Below are 13,897 nucleotides of genomic sequence, written 5' to 3'. Positions count from 1 at the left end.
TGCTGAAAACAGTTAATAATAGAAAAAAATATTTCCACAATCACACTAAACAAAAATAAAACTGATACAAGAGAATATGATAGCTAGATAAAACAAAGAATATTTACTACATAATTAGTATTTCCTAAGAAGAGAAAAACTTAAAGATATAAATTGAAGACAAATACCTAAGATAAAAGAAGGAGTGAATCTATACTTGTTTCTTTTAAAATACATATTGATATGACAATTTGTTTTAATGCTATGTTTGAATTCTGAGTAAGGTTTATTTCTTTTAATCCTCCCTTTATCTTCTTTCTTTTGACATAAATGGATGGTTTCCTTGTTTAGATTGTATATTTAACCATATATATTGTGTATTTAACTCAATTTTGAAGGCATCGTTTGTGCTTAGCACAGGCTAAAACTGAAAGCAGTTCAGAGGCAAGGCTTAAAAGACAAAAGTGAGACATCATTCACTGAGGGCTTTGTCAAGATTGTAGTTTGTCTAATCAAGTTAACTGACCACTAAGATTTAAAAAAACGCATATCAGAAGAATATAATTGAATATATGTAAAATTGATATTCACATTGCCCCCAATAGAATGAAAATTACTAAACATAAATAGAGCACTAAAACTTTTATGTACTAAATATGTACTAAATATTAATTCTTTTACTGAAAAATTATAAGGTTTAGAGAAGATAAAATTTCAGAAATCTGTATTGAATATCTCAAATGGCATCAAAATACATACATAAAACCAGTAGAAAAAACAAAGAAGAAATTTACATAGATATATAATGTTAGGAAATTCTAACTCATTTCTCTAGATAAAAACAGTAGGGAAATAGGGTATTTGAATAATTTATTAAATTTATTAGAATTCTCTCTCTTTCTTTTTCTCTCTGGAAGCACAGTTTCTTTTCAAGTGGCCATGAACTTCTTTCAAAAATTATATTAGCCTACAAAAAAATGAACACATTGATTTCAAATAAGTTGAATATATTTTCGAGACACAATGTACTATTATATAAATATGTGTATTCATTTATCTTTTGAAGTTATAAATATGAACATTTTTAAAATTTTATTTTCTGTAGGCCCAGCCCCTCTAGCTGCCAACTACATAATGAATTTGCTTTGAATTCCATAGTTCAGGTCTAAATAAGACTTCCTAAAATAGAAGAAATGTCAGCATATTCAACTGCACTCATTGTTCCCAATCTAGCCCTTCTATTTCCAGAAATTCTTCACAAGTCATTCTTCACTATTATTAATATTAATCCTCAAGTCCTGCAACATTCCACTCCTTCCTAGACCTTAGAGATCCTATAAATGTCTCCTCTAGATTTTGTAAAATGTTTATTAGAACAAGTATAGTTAATAATTAACATAGAATATAATTATTGAGAAATGACAAAAAATGATATTTACCAATTGTATATTAATAATGAATCATTTAAAATCTCCATTGCTATTACTTTGGGACTTTCTCATAGCTCTCATTTACAAGTGACTTGGTCATTTTTCTCCTATAATTTTTGACTTATATTTTTATTATGACTGCTTTCCCAGTGGGGTTATAGTTTTCTTCCTTAGCATTCTTACATTAGTTCTCCACACCCATGTCTAGCACATTGGTTAAAATACTAAACTATGGAGTAAGACAGATCTCAGTTTCGATTTGAGATCCACTTTGTCACTTTAGGAGCTTGAGCAAATAGCAATTACCTTAAGCTTTATGTACCTCATTATGAAATGTAAATTTCAGTATATCCTTTGGGGTACATAGTAGAAGCTAAATAAATAGTAGTCACTTTTATTATGGATCCTTCCAATACTTGTCACCAAAATAAAATAAAATAAAATACTTTCAAACTCAATCCACTTGACAGATATAACATCAATAATCTTAAAACATATAATGAAGGAAATGTTTTATATTCTACCATGTGCATGGCCACTCCCTTTCAACCAACAATAACACGATAAATATGTTGTCAATGATAACTCTTATGGCTCAAAGTGTTTGTCTTTTTTTAATGCCTATTTAAATGTAAGTTATTCTATTGTGTTGAGTTTGGGCCACAATGTACATTTTAGGTCCAGTATAATATGTTGGGAGAAATTCCATAAACACAGAAGATAGCAATTATAAAGTGTCTCAGTAGAACTCATCTGGGATTTTTAGATTGACCCTGATCTTGGGCAGATTTGAGCCAAGTCTTAACAAAGATATCTCTGAAGAATACTTGACATTATTTTAAATAAAATTTATTAGTTTATTCTTAAAAGTGAATTCAAAAATATAACAGCAAAAGAAGTATGATCTTTACCCACAAGATAAGAAGTAGGAAAGGTCCTGATAAAAATGATCACCTGTTAATTTATACATTCAAATGTTTTTACTGATTCATATCTAATGTGATTTATTTTTGTTTCTACTTAACATATTAAAATGCCCAAGAATAAAAATTTGAATTACTGTTAATAATCAATGGATTAGGGAAAATTTTAAAGCCTTGGGTAACTTATAACAAAAACTCATTGCTGTATCTGTCATCCCTTTGTAATTCTTTGGAGGTAGTTTTTTTTAAGTGTTGCCTTATTTTAACCAACCCTATAGTTAGATATTTAGTAAGATTCTCTGAATGAATTTTATAGTTTTCAATGATTCCTATCCAATATTTTGATAGAGATACTTTGTTAACTTTGCATAGCAATTTTTTGTATGTTTATTTGGCATATCACTAGGTAGAAAAGGCAAGGTTTAACTGATATGGCCTTGTAGTTCTCTGGCTGAGTTACAAGATAACTCTCAGGTATTTTTGTGAGCTGTTTGAGTCTACTTTGAAAGTCAAGGGCAAGTATGTTGAAGTGCTCTTGAAAATGATTTATCATATCCTAGTTCTTTTACTTATAATTCGGATAATGTGAATCAAAGATATTTCTCTTGTTTGTAAATTAATACAGGGTTTTAAAATAGTGGTAAAATTAACAAATTAACAATTGGGCTATGCAGCAAAATATCTTTGTTCTTGAAATCTACACGGATATTTTTTGAGCACCTAATGTGTTAACCACTCTTGTAGGCTCTTGCAGATATGGCAGATAACAAAACAGATAAAGTTTCTGCTATAAAGCTGTTTTGATTAAATTCATAAATCCTATAGAGTTGGAATTACCTTTTAACTTTACTACATCAATGTACACATCATTTTGCAAAGGTCTTTTCCTCGTTTAATGTTGTAGCTGAAAAAAGGGGAGTGAAACATTTACAATAATAAAGTTATACAAAACAGTTATTTATGATTTTTCCAACATTAGGCTTTGAAACATCCATATAATTCTTTTATTTATTAAGATTAAAGAATATTTATTATTGGTTTTGCCTTTGTACACTGTATCGAAGTACAATGGAGAACTTAGAGTGGAATTATTTTTCAGCTTATTGAGGCTAAATAACAAGTCACTCATTTGGTATTTGGAAGCCAACAATAGATAATTGAGGTCAGATCACATTAAACACAAACACTGAACAGTTTCCATCTGATAAGACATAGTTATAAATGCAGGATAATTTTATCAATATCATTTTTCTATTTAATTAGCTTTATTTAGTGAGGAAGTTGTAGAGTGGGACCACAAATCTCTTCACCAGTAGCCCACTTCTATCAAGCTGTGAGGGAAATGGCAAGAAAACGTCATTAAGCTCTAAAGAGCAACTATGAAGAGATCCACTTCCTTTTTTTGACTTCACCTCCCTACTCTGATGATGTTTGATGCACATTCAAGAAAAGCATACACTTTAATTAATAGAAATGTTCACTCACTTTTCTATTGCATCTCGAAGAATTGTGCAAATGCCTCTTGGAATTTAGTGGAAGAAAATTGAAGTTTGTCTCTAATCAGAGTCTACTAGGAAGATAATTATTTAATAGAGAGGATTATTCAGCTTACATCACCTGGACTCACAGTGGGGCCAAATATGCAGAGAAGTTTGGATGTCTGAGACACAAAAATATTAAAGCAAACTTTACTTAACCTTCACAGACTAGCAGAGTGGAAGGAGAAATCCTTATGTGTGCCCAGAATAATTCTCTCTTTTTCATTACATAGTATTTTAGAAAGTCTAAGTTTTCCCATGGTAATTCAATTAAAAATATATATATTAGACTCTTAATGCTCAATTTCATCAACTCCTTTTTATACATCTCGGTGAAATATGTCTTCCACACTGAAACATGTTTCTCAAACTCTGGTGTACTTACTTTAAAAAAAGTTCTTTAAGGCTGCATTGTAATATGTGTGTGTGTGTGTGTGTGTGTGTGTGTGTGCACGCATATACATACATACATACATATATATATATAATCTCATCTTAATCATAATCATCTTTGATGTCTCTCCTTTCCAAACCATCCATTTCATTTAAAAGAATATGTCTCAAGAGTTTAGCATAAAAGTAGAGAAATCTCAGTGAAGTTGTCTAGGTTTAGATCTTCAATTAGAATCCAAAATGGGTTTCTTCAGGTATTTTAAAGTTGACCCACCTGATATATAAACATTTCTCTGAAAGAAAATCAGAATCAGAAATCCCAACTGGCCAGCAGCTATGCTGAATACCAATATTAATAATAAACTGCTGTTTGCCTAGGAACTCATCAGCTATTACACTTTTTAAAAGAGTAATCATATCATTCCCCTCTTGCAATTCCAATTCCCTGCTCAGTTCTGTCCCTAGAATGGCATTAGGCAGAAAGTATCCCTGGATGAAAGCTGCTTTCTATTTGATATAGTAGCACTTTGGGGAAAGCTGAGCATCTTTAAAGTTTCAGTATCTTTTCAAATAATCTTTCTTGACTTCCTCTGCCCTTTGGTTACTAAAAATCTGAAGGGCCCTTAGCAAAATCAATTTGTAGTTTCAAAGAATTTGGCTATTTTCAAGTCAACTTTGTTTAATAAGAATTTAAATATAGTTCATCATTCGAAAAACTGAAATTCATACATTAAAATAACCCAAGGGCAGCCCCAGAATTTCTAGAGTGCTGGGAGAATGAGGCAGGCAGGTATGTAGAAAACCTAGAGGCAATGCATTCTTGAGGGTTGGACCACCATTAACTGAGAGCATTGTGAGAGTGAGTAAACCTCAAAGACTATCAAATCAGCATCCTACTTCATACCATTCAGTATGCATTATGATATCTCAAAAGCAATAGGTCCACCCTGACGTTTCTCCTTTCAGTTAAACAAGTTATCTTAAGAGCCTTGTAAAAGGAAATAATATAACAAGTTGTTAAGCCAACACTAAAGTATTAGAAGATGCAGGTAGAAGAAGGAAGCCGAGATATTAATTAGGAGGCCCGGAGGGTAAGAGAATAGGGAGAAAGAGAACGATTGTTAAACTATTTCAAAGATACCTCATCTGATTAAACTAGATTTATAAAAGGCAAAAGTTATTCCTAAAGTATTTTGTTTTACTCATTCATTCAATTATGATTTCAAGACACATTTATGTATCTCATTTATGTATGTCTTGTCCTATGTAGATACTCTCCTTGCTGGTGAGGGTAACATATAACAAATATAATCTCCTTGCCTCTAAGGCTCCTATATCTTGAGGAGGCAACAGAAGGAAGACAGATGATGATGATGATGATGATGATGATGATGATGATGATGAGAGAGAAAATAGATAAAAGATAGATAACCGACCCAAAGCTATCACTTGCACTGGCTAAGGAAGAATTAGAAGATTGGGGTGTGGGATTATTGAAAAGACGAATTTAGAGATTTAAAATAATGTAGTAATGGAGGAGATGTGTGGAGAAGAGAAGAATGATCAATCAGAAATAAAAACCATGACAAAAATATAACTGTGTGAAGGGCAAAATGTATTCTAAAAATGGTGTCTGGTCTAAGGCAGTAAAAATGTGGTGTGCATAGGAATTTGGTGGAAAAGGAAACAATTGCAACTTTGGATTAGATTTTGGAGATTTTCATCACATTAAATATATACATATATGTATATTTTTCTTCTTGGTAATTTTAAGTCAACAAAGACTTCTAAAATAATAAGTACATTTATCAACTCTTCAACTACAGGAAGAAATATGGCTATGTTGTGTATAGTATATGTAACAGAGGAGAGCTGAGAATAAAAGTCAACAAAGTTCACTGGCTATTGCAATAATGGCAATAATGTAAGAGAGAACCAACACAAAAAGAAGGATAGGAAGCAATACAAAGGGGTATTCTCTCCTCAGACTTGCCTAACATAAAATTTTCCTGGAATGCTTATTACATGTATATCTTTCCATGAATCTATCATAGCATCTAGAGATTGCACGTTATTGTCTTAGATGAAGCTTGGGAATTTGTTTCATAAGTATTCCAGATAATCCTTATCCTGGGAGAATTTGGGGGAAAACTAAGGTAGAAGGTATATAATCAGGGTTACTTATGAGGAAACTCAAAGATAAAGGACTGTGTGCTAAGGAGTTGCAGGGGTACTCCAAAGGGCATGCAGATAAGAAGAGACTCCAATATTAATAACATGTTGCACGACCCAATTAAGAAGTCAACTGGGTTGGATTTTGGGTGGATTTATTTAGTTGCTTGTAAAATTGGGTGGTTAGAGTAGGAAGGCCAGCAAAGAAGCAAAAGCACAGGTTTTAAACTATAACAAGAAGTTTAAAGTAGCACATAATAGCTTACCTTTTGGCATCATTTCTCTCTAATATATAGACTATATATGATACTTTGTTTTTTAAAAAAAAAATGCCATGTAGAACCTATGAAAAAAATAAAATTTAAGTTATTAAGATAAATGATCGTTTTTAATAAGAATTAAAAATATATCACTTTGTTATGTTAATGAATACACTTCCCCATTTATGATGGCTTTTTACATTAGGGTTACAAAGAAAATAACATTCATGTTTCCTACAAAAAAAGTTAGTGAAAATCCCAGATTTAACATATATAGGCCTAGATGATGATGATGATGATGACAATGAAGATGGTGATGATGATTACTGTCATTCTTTTTTTTTTTTTTTTTGCTGGAAAAGGTTCACATTTAAAAGTAAATAAATCTTAATGTGACACAGATATTTGCTTCTTTTCCTTGTCTTAAAGGCCTGTTGCCTCTAACTTAGCAGGATATACAGAAAGTTGGCTCTTATCAATTTTGGAGTTGCCTGCTTAGGAGAGGCTCCTTTGAGCTCACGCTGTTTCCCTTTGTTTGGGTCTCTAGCCTGGCTTATTACTTGCTGCTCTTGCCACCATGCACTGTGTTGCTGAAAATTCCTTTATCTCCTAGAGGAAGTGTACGTGATAGGATGATGCTCAAGCTTCAAGCTACCAGTGCTGACATGGGAAGTGTCTGTGTAAGGCCCTGCGGCTTTTCATTTTCTCCTGGACTATTACTCCTTTCTTTGTTGATACCAAATAAATTACTTTAATTTAGTAAAGAAGGTTAAATAAAAATTTTAATATAGAAAGAGATATAGTTTTCTGCTTTAGATAAAGAAAATTTTCATGATTCAAAGTACAAATTCAGAGATTCACCCTTCACAAAGGAATATCTCTTTAGTCATCTGTGTAGATACTTCAGTTCTAGCTTCAGACCCTAATTTTAACAGACTATGTCACAAGAAAGTTCTTTAAATATCTTCCACTCTTAAAAAAGTCCATACTTCCTTGACTGAAGACTCTTACTCCCTGAAACACTCCTTTTTCTTATGTACATGCCTTCAAGTTCGTTTTTTAAATTAAATTTTTATTAAATTGAAAGCATCCCTACACATTGCTCAAGAGAAGACTTATGGTCTCAAGAACAATGTAGTCTCTACCCAATAGAAGAAGTATATTATTCTGTAAAATCACCCCTCATTTGGGAAACAGCCCATTATGCTTAAGATGGTTGTTTGATTTCGTAAGTAATTTTCATTACAGTCTGCCAGACTAAAAATGGAGCCATTCTATTTCTTTGCTTCACTCTATTCTATGATGCCATTCTATTTTACAATTGTTATAAGGAGTCTTTATAATATCTATTTCAGGAAATGCTTGGTAAAAGTCTGAATTACTTTAATATACACAATTACTAGATAAATCAGTATCTTTGAAAAAGGAGAAAGATTAGATTGTAGATAAATATAAAGTCTTATTTTTAACCATGTCCACTTCAAATTTTGGATCCTTCTTTATTCCATGAGTTAAAACAATGATATGACTTTCTATGTACCTTTTTGTATTGTTACATATATGTTTATATGTATTCAATGGAACTGAACTGGCTATATTTTATAACAAACATGGTTGCATGTTCAAACTTTTTATCATCTTCAAGAAGAGTTCTATGGAACTACATTGCACAATAATGTGCCATTGGAGGAAAGGTAAATGATTTATCCATTAGATCCCTGCTTCTAGGCTATGCCACATTGGTCTTTCAGGCAGTCACTGAGGCAGGCAATCTCTCTTTGCAAACCAAGTTCAGTCAGTGCTCAGGAATCCTAGTGGGAGTTTCAAACCAATCTTCAAGATTCGCTCCACACATGAAGTACAACATTTGTTCTTTAATGACGGCTCATAATGCCTGATTAATCAGATGAAATTTATTCTTAAATATGACACAATAGGTTTGGTCTTGTTCTCATAATCAATAGGTCTAATGCTGTCAGTATTCTTATTCAGTCTATGCAGACAACTATATTACCATAAAAATATGGCACGTTAAAGTATTTGTTTTTAAATTTTAAAGAGTTATTAAAAACTGAACATTATTAAAAATGTTTCATTTCATTTTTCAAATATATAATTTATTAACTCAAGTAGTTTAAGGGAAAAAAGAAAGGGCATACTAATTTGTCCATAAGAAAAAAAAAAGACCATTAAAAATATTACCAACAATTTTGAGTTAATAACCATAATAAAATGTCCTTTATCATTCTATTCCAGCCTGAGTAAATAATTATCTTCTTTTATGTCTTAGGTCAGCAATTTGTTTTCATGGAGTATATCTGCATCTGATCTAAAACATGTTCTGAAAACTCTGATCGAGACTTCTGGTAACATTTGAAAGTTGTCTGAGCAACTTTCATTTTTTTTCAATGAATAACAATTTATTTTTTTGTTTGTTTTATATCTTTTATTATGATATAAAACCACATAACATTAGATCGACCCTGTGAAATCTTTAAGTGTATCATACAGTATTGTTAGCTGTATTAACTGTTGTTCAGCAAACCTTTAGAACTTATTTTACTCGCATGACTGAAACTTTATACTCATTGAAAGCAATGCTGCTTTTCCTCCCGTCTTCGGTCTGTGGTAGTCACCATTCTACTTTCTACTTCTATGCGTTTGACTTTGAATAATATAATGTATGTCCTTCTGTACTGGCTTATTTCACTTAGCATAGTGTCTTTAAGGTTCATCCATGTTGTGACATAATGGGATTTCCTTCTTTTTCTAAATCTAAATAATATTCCATTCTATGTATATACCATGTTTTATTTAACCGTTCATGTGTTAATTGGCAATTAAAACAGAACTGCCATCTTATCCAGCAATCCCATTCTGAGTATTTATCACAAAGAATATAAATCAGGATATTGACAAATCTGTTTGAATCACCAACTTCAAAGAGTACTTTGTGTGACACTTCCATAAGGATCAAGAATGATCATTGCTGAAGATCAGTTTCTGCTTTATAAGTTACAAAGAACTTTTAGGCAAACATGAGAGGAAAGTAGGAACTATTTTTTGATGGTAGAATTGAATTGCTATGATAAACTTATTATAATAATAATAAAATGGAGGACAGTAATATTCTTTATTGGGATACAGTAAAAAGCACTGTATAAAGGCTTGATTAACTTTTTTTGAGTATAAACACATGTTTTGGAGAGTGAAGGCACAGAAAACTTCCAGGATTGTTCTCTAAAGTGAACAAACTTTAAAATATATCTAAATTAATAGCATTTCGCCAAAGTAGAAATTGATGTCACTACTAAATCCATTGTCCTATTCCTAGGTTGTCTCTAAATTTGAATGTGAGAAATATTGGAAGGCGATCATTCCCAATGCCTGTAAACAGATGCTTCTCCACTTGTCCTCTCAATATACTGCCATCTATGGTAGGTTCCATTACAAAAGTTACATGCACTCAACCTATATTTTAAAATACAACTCTTGTATTTCTTCAGTAATGCACACAAAAAATTATTTAAAGAAACTCAAATGGATTAATTTCATTTTGTATAGTAATTTGAAATTATATCTGAAATCACAATATTTTATAATGATGCGCAAGACAGATTAAATTGTGCTATTATTTATATGTGATCCCATTATTCTCTATAGTGGACATCTCTTCAGATTGTCTATCTGGTATCTCAATCCCCTAGGACCTCCTTCCTTTGCCAACATTCACAAAGCTATTATTAAAAATGACATATTCTTGAGTGTATGCACATCTGGCTGCATTTAGTTGGCTCAGTGATTAGCATATGACTTCAGCTGAGCTAGCAATTCTCTTCCATAGAATTTTTGGACTTGTGTCAGAGTGTCAGGGATAGACTTGTCTAGTAGGATATTATATAGAATCTTGCTATATGACCATCTTTATTGCCTTGTGAATAAAGCTAACAAGCAATGAGCTAGAATAAAGTTAAGGCATAGAGAGAGAGAAAAAAAAGAGAGACATAGAAGCATAGGGTTAAATTTTTTGGTTTTAGTATTTACTGTGGCACTTCAGGTGTTCTAGCTGTGGTCACACAGCCATTAAGTAGAAAAACTAGTTCTGGCACAGGTATTCTGAGTCTTTTTTAACAATTTCACTAACATAAACTTCAAGATTGCAGAGATGTTGTCTTGTCTGTTCACCATTCTATCCCTGGTGACTGGAACACCGTAGATACCCCCAAAATATATTTTTTAAAAAATAAAAATGAAAACCTATGGCACATTCTACTTATATTAATAACCAAAATTATGTTTCTCTATCCAAAGGATTGGGAGTTGAAGTACTAGCTGGTACAGATACACAGGGCTTTTCTTTGCATAAAATATAAAATTATCCCGCTTAATACACTGTCATAATCAGCCAATTTTGGTACTATGGAAGCAAAATATAACTTCATACTTATTCTATATGTACTGTTGTGGCTGCCAGCCCCCGAAAGACACACAGATCACTGGAACTCAGTGAGTTGTAGGAAACACTCTTTATTCAGCCAGTTGGGTTTGCCAGGGATACACAGACCCCAGATTAAGCAGCCCAAAATGTAGAGATACAGGGGTTTTAAACCCAAAATCTCATTCTTCATTCTGTCTAAACACAAAGGTCTATCTTTCTTTTCTATTCACACAGGTCAGGTGCATAAGCGGAGTTACAGAAGCAGAAAGCTTGTGTAGAATGTTATGTTCCTATAATCAAAGGCCTAAGTTCCCATAGTGATAGTCAAGCAGTAATTTTTCCAGTAAGAGTCATTGCTTCAGCCATTACAGTACAATCGTATTAGTGTACTTTCATTTTGATGTAATGACAATTTCTAAGAATGATGGCCCTTAAATACTTGCTCAGACAATTGTTATCTACTTATTACTACGGGTACATGCACACATATACTTTACGAGGACTTGAATTGTTTAATTCTTGTTTGGCATTCCTTATTTTTCCTGTTTCCTAATGTAATATGTTTTAATTGCATAAGAGTTGGTGAGTCAATAGGGGAATCACTTAAGAGCATGCGTAATCTGTACTTCTACTTACATACAAATATGGCTGCTATATTTTCATCACAATTAATGTAAACTGCATCATGCCCTGGCTAATTTCTAGTGAGTACTAATAACATAGCATGAAAATATAAAGACAAAAATGGCAGAGCCAAAAACAAACATAATGGTAGTCACATGTTAAAACCTGAAAAATGGCAGCTTTCCATATTTTGTTGTATTTATTGACAGAAAAAATTATGAAAATTGCCCCCATTAAAAACAGTAGAATGGAGCAGTAGAAAGGGGGCCAAGAAATAAACTGCCTGTCTTCTAGGAGAAGAGGCTTGAAACAGTTATAGGAGCTGAGAAGTCCTGTACAGCAAGGGGGTGACACTCTCTAAGACCTGTGGCGGCAAGAGAGGAAGTTCTCACTCAACAAAGGAATCAATGGCTCAAGAGTACCAGAGCTGAGAAGCAGGACTCAGGTCTCTCTCAGTGTCAATGAAAAAGAATGAGGCCGCTTCTTAGTACCAGGGGTGGGATACCAAGATTAGAGACCTGTAAGGAAAACTGGAGCACTAGAAAATGATTAAAAATAAGGCAAAATCCTATTAAGGAGAGCTAGGGTACAAGGTCGGAACCAGAGTATAAAAAAAGGAGGGTTCAATGCTGATATGCAAAGAGGCAGTCTAAAGCTCTTTAAACTTTCCTACTTCTGGTGAGGATGAATCCTAGATATCAGATGGTTACAGATATGAGGAGTAGGAAGAATGCAGGTCGGGGATCCAGGATCAGCATCTTACAAAGTTCTCTTAAATAGACCATTTGGGGGTAGGGCAATTGAGATAAGAATGAAGCAATATAATACACATTTTATTGTTGAGCAGATGAGTTCTAATTCTGACATTCTCTCTTATTAACTGCTTGCCCTCGGATAAAAAAAAATTACTTAACTTCACTATGAAAAGTACATACTTTATAAAATTGTGATAGTAAGACTATTATTGTTTTGAAGGTAAAATTGAGTTACATAATACATATAACCTTTTATCGAAGTATAAATAAGCAGTTTCCTGTAACTCATATTAGTATATGAGTACTTACTGAAAAATAATCATCACTTCAGCCTATACAAGTGTTCATATGAATTATTAACTAAATAGCAGGCTTCGCTGAACTCTAAAGTTAGCTAAGAATTGGCTACAGAACTGTGTATGAGCAACATTTAATAGGAATTTTTTTAGGAGATTTAAACTAAGTGAAGTTTTTATAAATTTTGTCCCAGACATAACTTATATATATGTTAACTGTTATAGCAAATATACCCTTTATCTTTGATAATTGAAGCTTTTTAATTTCACGTATATTATTACTAAAAATTAAATATCTGCCTCAAAACAATGCATTATTAATATTAAGTAATTTATTTTTGTTACTTTTTTCTCATTACTATTTGCTCTTTGAACATTTGATAATGTGGTAGAAAAAAGGGGGTTCTCTGAAAAGTAACTTCACAGGGTGATCTGATTATAAACTCTTAACTGGGCAGGTCATGGTGGGTAGTAATGACCCAAGTTCATAACTTCTTCAGTAAAAGGTTTTAAAGCCAGCCCTGTTCTTTATTCTTGTGCATCCAGGTTAACACACCTTTGAAATGCCAGAAGCAAAACCCCTAAAAGGGGTATGAACCTTCAAGAGAGAACATAACCTTGTTAACTATCCTGTAATTGAATCCTCGTCTTGCTTTCTCCAATCTTCCTGAGTTGCCTCCTTAATTTCAAATGCTGCAAAACTGTTACTCTCTGGAGTGTGTGAGATCTTGCTCCCCGGCATATGTCATAAGTTTGGTTCAAATAAACTCTAAAAATTCTCTACAGGTTTAAACGTTTCTTATATTGACAATAATTATCTCTCTTTGATTAGTGGCTTTTGTACACCTTCAAAATGTTTCTAAATCCAGATAACAATAAACAGTGGTCCCGCAATGCCCATACACATTCAGCTTACTAGCCTCATGGAGATGATGTGGATATGCAATTCATCTCCAAACTGAATATGACTTTATAATGTCACCAGAGCAAGTGACCCAAGTTCTGCCACAACTTGCTGCAAAACATCTACACTTTCACAACAAATGATTCCTAAAAAATGTGTCTTTTAATTAGAGAAAGCAGAAGATA

The sequence above is a fragment of the Rousettus aegyptiacus genome, unplaced genomic scaffold, assembly GCF_014176215.1.
Source record: "Rousettus aegyptiacus isolate mRouAeg1 unplaced genomic scaffold, mRouAeg1.p scaffold_m13_p_3, whole genome shotgun sequence".
In the NCBI taxonomy this organism is placed as follows: domain Eukaryota; kingdom Metazoa; phylum Chordata; class Mammalia; order Chiroptera; family Pteropodidae; genus Rousettus; species Rousettus aegyptiacus.
This window is presented reverse-complemented; position numbering follows the sequence as displayed.